The 5,958-nt window shown below is 42.0% G+C and overlaps 1 non-coding gene across 1 annotated transcript; it reads right to left on the bottom strand.

The window, feature by feature from the left end:
* Positions 1–490: 490 nt before the first annotated feature.
* On the bottom strand, positions 491–597 carry LOC113832299. The gene has a single exon (XR_003479514.1). It is a non-coding gene; the product is annotated as a U6 spliceosomal RNA (small nuclear RNA).
* Positions 598–5,958: the final 5,361 nt, after the last annotated feature.

Raw genomic sequence — 5,958 nt, 5'->3', positions numbered from 1 at the left:
TGTCAGATGGCTTACAAACAGCTATAACTCTGGTTACAGGGGATTCTACACCCACTTATGGCCTCCACAGGTACCTGCATGCATGTGGTGTACATAAACTAATGCATGCATGCATACATACATACATACATACACACACACAGGCATGTACACGCACACACATGCAGGCACACATGCTCATGCACACACAGAGAAAAGCACATGTGCACCCTCAGACACGCAGACAGACAGAGAATGTTAGGTATAAGAAGACTTCCAAAAGCAATAAAAATTAAGCACACTTTCAGTATCCAAAGGAAACAGCATCAAGAACAAGCAGAAGACAAGAACTTGAGTATGTTGGCTTCTGCTTCAGAATAAACCGGTGAAGTGAAGGGATGAGTAGAGATACAGATGGAATGCAACTGGCCATGTGTCTGTGGTCTCACAAGATGACGGACAAGTACCTGACAGTTCAATGTACTAATCTGTTCATTTGTGTTTTTGTTTTTTAAATATGGAACGATTCATGAATTTGCATGTCTTCCTTGGTCAGAGATCATACTAATCTTCTCTGTGTTGTTCCAATTTTCTAGTATATGTGCTACCAAATCAAATATCAGTTTTGCATGTTTTAAAAACTTCTGCCAGGAGGTGGTGGTGGTACATACCTTTAATCGCAGCACCAGAGAGGGAGAAGCCAGCCTGGTCTACAGAGTGAGTTCCAGGACAGCCAGAGTGACACAGAGAAACCCTGTCTTGAAAAAAAAAAAAAAAAAAGAAGAGGAAGAAGAAAAAGAAAAGAAACAAAACAACAACAACAAAAAAAAATCCAACAACAAAAAACACAGCAAAGACTCCTGTTATCTATCAATATACAACTTGGTTAAAGTTCCTAAACTGTTCAGAGGTCACTGACTGTCGTTTCACAGGTCTCTACTAGCACCTATGATCCTAACCTTTAGAAAGCAGCACCAGGTACAGGAGTAACCACTGCCTCTACTGACTTGTACTGTCTGTGAGGCAGGACTGGGCCTGTCTCATCTTCAGATGCCCAGGCTCAGTGTCAACAATTTATTCAGGATTCAATAAAAATCTGTGGAATGAGCATCCAATATGTTGTGATTCTTTAAAATAACTGTATATGAAGTGTGATATTGGGTCATGGTTACCTAGAAATATTCACTGCACTATCACACTAACCCAGTTAGGATAGTTAGTTATATTGGGAGAAAGGGGAAGGAGGAAGGAGGCAAGCATGGGGAGATATGGAAAAATTATAATCTTGAGCATGTACTCTTGGAAGTTATATAATGAAGCCAGAGTTCGAGAGATGGCTTAGCAGTTAAGAGCACCGACTGTTCTTGCAGGAGACCCAGGTTCAGTTAAGAACACCCAAGTAGGGCTGGAGAGATGACTCAGAGGTTAAGAGCACTGACTGCTCTTCCAGAAGTCCTGAGTTCAATTCCCAGCGACCACATGGTGGCTCACAACCATCCATTATGAGATCTGGTGTCCTCTTCTGGTGTGCAGATATATATGGAAGCAGAATGTTGTATACAAAAAAAAAAAAAAAAAAAAGGACTCCCAAGTAGAGTGTTGTGGCACATGCTTTTAATCGCAGCACTCGGGAGGCAGAGGCAGGGGGATCTCTGTGAGTTCCAGGCCAGCCTGATCTACAAGAGCTAGTTCCAGGACAGGCTCCAAAGCCATATGTCTAGGAGAAAACAAAACAAAACAAACAAAAAAACAAAAAACAAACAAACAAACAAACAAAAAACAATAAATAGGCTAGGCTGTGGTGGTGCATGCCTTTGATCCCAGCTCTTGGGGAGGCAGAGGCAGGTAGGTAGATTGCTGAGTTCAAGGCCAGCCTTGTCTACAGAGAAAGTTCCAGGATAGCCAGGCACTACACAGAGAAACCCTGTCTCAAAAAAAAAAAAAAAAAAAAAAAAAAAAAAAGGGCTGGAGAGATGGCTCAGAGGTTAAGAGCACTGACTGCTCTTCCAGAGGTCCTGAGTTCAATCCCCAGCAACCACATGGTGGCTCACAACCATCCATAATGAGATCTGGTGCCCTCTTCTGGCCTGGAGGCATACATGCAGGCAGAATACTGTATACATAATAAATAAATCTTAAAAAAAAAACCAAGTAAGTAAATAAATAAATAACACAAATAACATAAATAAACTAAATATAAAGCTAGACATGGTAGCACATGTCTTTAATCCCAGCTTTTATGAGGCCAACTTGATCTACATAGCAACCTCCAAGCTGGGGGAGGCTACATAATGAGACCCTGTTTCAAAACAAAATAAATTCAAACAATATAAACCAAACAACGAAAATTAAAAGAAAGAAAAATTAGCCCAGTGCTTACATAACATATGTGCATGGACCCTCATTCAATTCCCAGCACTGAAAAAACAAACAAATCAATATTGTTCATCCAAGACAAGAAATATTAGGGCTGGGGAGATGGTTCTATCAGTAAAATTCTTGCCTTGAAAGCACGATGACCTGAGTTTGAACCCTAGAACCCATGTGAAAAAAAGCTGGGTGTACCACTGCACTGCTTAGGAGTGCAGTGCTTATGCAGAGCAACTGTGAGCTCTACTAATGAGAGGCCCTGTCTCATAAAACCAAAGTGGAAGTGCCTGAGGGGCAGACAATACCTGTGGCTTCATGTGGTAACACAGGAGCCCAAACACACACAGACAAGAAATAGACCTGAAACCACGTACTTTCAAGCTTCACTCATCACTTGATCTTCGTGTAATCTTTAAAAAAAAATCAATCTTTTTTTATTAGCTCATTTTTATTTTGTGTTCATTGGTGTTTTGCCTATATGTGTGTCTGTGTAAGGTTGTCAGACGCCCTGGAATTGAAGTTACAGATAGGTGTGAACTGTCATGTGGGTGCTGAGAATTGAACCTGGTTCCTCTGGAAGAGGAGCTAGTGCTCTTAACCACTGTGCCATCTCTTCTGCCCAGCACATAATCTTTTTTAAATATTTGTGTGTATGGGTTGCCTGTATCTCTGTATACCATGTGCAAGCCTAGTGCCCCTCTAGGCCAGAAGAAAGTACCAGATCCTCTGGAATTGGAGTTACAGACAATTGTGAGCAGTCATATGAGTGCTAGGAACTAAAACTGGGTCTTTGGAAGAACAGCCAGCACTCTTAACAGCTAAGCCATTTCTCTAATCCCTTAATTTTTTTGTAAACATGGTGCTGAGGATTGAATCATGGGCCTTATATATTCTAGGCAAGTGCTCTACCATTTAGTTGTGAATTCAGTTCTTTTTAGTTTCCTTTTGCTAAGGTCCCCAGACAAGTCTTGAACTCATGATCCTTCTGCCTCAGGCTCCCAAGTAGCCAGGATTTGAGATTTACATTACTCCTGCCTATCTCATCTGTAGGGTTTAATTTCACCTTGTATAGTCCATACTAACTTCCAACAGGCACAAAGACTTTTTAAAAAGAGTTCTGTTACAAATAGTTATGCACCAAGAACTTTACTGACATGAACACAAGACCTAAAAAAGAATGTCAACTTCATTTCCCAGAAGGTAAAAAGAATCTCAAGACTGTCCATGGGAGAAATACTGAGATGAACATTCTTTCTGTTTCTCAAAAGGTAAAGAGTATTCAGTAATGACAGCAAAGAAATCCAGGGGGATGGGGAGTTGAGAAAGCCCTGAGTTAATGAAGTTTTGAGTGAGTGTATTGTTTAACATGGGCACAACTATGGGAAAATGGGAAGGTGGACTAGGCTCAAGAAAATGGCAATTCCTTTCCTCTTGGTCCCTATGGAAATGTTGATAGCATGTGCAGAAAATGCCCACCATAGCTTCCTGCTCCCCATGTTTACTGCCTGAAGACTCCTTCCCTACAGAGGCTGCTCTGGCCAAATCAGTCAAACCTGCCTCTTTGTTTAGCTGCATGCAAAACTCTGGCTCTTTGTTCCACAGAATCTAATAAAAATGCTGAGTATTCTGGGTGCTGAGGCTTCTCCATTAGACAGTCCAGTGCACCCGATCCCAGCTTTTCTGTACATGTGTTGGTGTGTTTGTCTTTTCTTTATGCCCTGGCTGCCCCAGTTTTGATCCCTGTAAGCCATGGTAAGGGTGGGGGCAGAGGGCTGTGGGAACATACAGCAGAGACAAATAGTATTTAACAAGTCAACCCACTAAACATTGTTGGGGAGTCTTACCTGGTAAAGCCGACTCACCAGACATCATTGGGGAGCCCTATTTGGCAGAGCCATGGGGCTACTGAGTGGATGACTGATTTTCTTGTAACTTTCTCTGGTGCCACTGCTATGTCTCCCTAATAAGAAGGTTCTTTCCACAGCCCTTTGGTGGTTTTACACTTATTGGGCACACATATAGCTGTGGATAGTCAGAAAGATGATTTATGCTTAGGCTGTATAATTTTGATGAACAGAAATACTAGGATTACTCAGACTGACATAGGATTCTGAGTCACAAAGACAGCCTTTTACACAGACAAGCTAACTTTAGACTTCAGAGCAGATTCAAAGCAGGCTGGTTGCTCCTAGAGATAAATTCATGAGGTCATTTTCCCAGGTGTTGTTTTCCTGATTCAAGGCCAGAGCTTGAAGCAACTTTAGTCTGCTTGTACTCACTACCGCTCAAGGTCCAGCTAATTAATTGTTATTGCTAAGTCTTGATTTCCAATGTCATTTTCTGTCTTGGAACCCTCACCAACTAAGAGCTACTAACATTCCTAGCGGGCGAGAAACTATGTGACTTAACATGTAAGTATGGGTCGGGCCCTGAAAAATGTAACATATAATTGTCCAGAGTTTTGGCTGTGAGAGAACAGGAAGCAGAGAGCAGAGGCAGCAGAATCAGCAGCGGGTGATGCAGAAGAAACAAGATAGCAGCAAAGGCGGGGTAGAGACAGAGAAGGACATAGCCAAGAAAAGGATGTAGTTAATTAGGGAGAAGCTGCTGAACAGAGCTTTGGGAGGAGAGATACAGAGCTAATTGCAAAACCGTGTAAAAGAGCATGAGAGATTTTACAGAGAGGATTTTTTTTCAAGATAAAGTAAAGTTACCATCAGAAAGCATCTGTGTTTCCTTATTTTTTCATCTCAGAAGTAAAGTAAAGCCCTTGCTGCCTTCATGGGTTTTATTTACCCTGGTGCTAACTGGTGGGGGGAATGAAGGCTGTTTCTATTAGCACTAAGTGTAACACAAATAATAAAAACCCAAAGACAGATATTGGGGGTTCAAGCTGAAGATAAGAAAAGCAAAGCAGCCAGGCCTTTTGCTTCTTCCTTTTTTTTTTTCAAAGATTTTATTTATTTATTATGTATACAGTTATCTGCATGCATGCACACCAGAAGAGGGCACCAGATCTCATTACAGATGATTGTGAGCCACCATGTGGTTGCTGGGAATTGAACTCAGGTCCTCTGGAAGAGCAGTCAGTGCTCTTAACCTCTGAGCCATCTCTCCAGCCCCTGCTTCTTCCTTTTATACCTCCCTAGTGCTGGAATTAAAGGGTGTGAGCTCTGTTATTCTTTTTAGCTGATTCACTCTCGTGTAGTCCAGGGTGGTCTTGAACTTACAGAGATCCGTCTGCTTCTGTCTCCTGAGTCCTGGGATTAAAGGTGTGTACCACCACCACCTGGCCTTTGTGGCTAGCTAGTATGGCTGCCTGGCTCTATTGATGTGGCTAGCTTTGCATTTTGACCTCCAGTGGCTTATTAAATCATAAACAATATATCTTCAACAGGGTATCTTCAACAGGGCCTAGATTGTCTGAGAGTTCCCCCTGTAAACACAGGGGAGACTAGCTAAGGAAACAGCTGGCAGCCTGAGAGAGATTCAAAAGACAAGTTCTCTCAATCAGTAATGGCTCTCAGGCCAAGGTGTTCATGTGCATATCCCAGAACTTGGAAATACAAGACAGGAAGTTTAATGCAAGTTCTAGGCTACCCTGGTCTT

Source organism: Cricetulus griseus (genome assembly GCF_003668045.3).
Source record: "Cricetulus griseus strain 17A/GY chromosome 1 unlocalized genomic scaffold, alternate assembly CriGri-PICRH-1.0 chr1_1, whole genome shotgun sequence".
NCBI lineage: Eukaryota > Metazoa > Chordata > Mammalia > Rodentia > Cricetidae > Cricetulus > Cricetulus griseus.
This window is presented reverse-complemented; position numbering and strand designations above follow the sequence as displayed.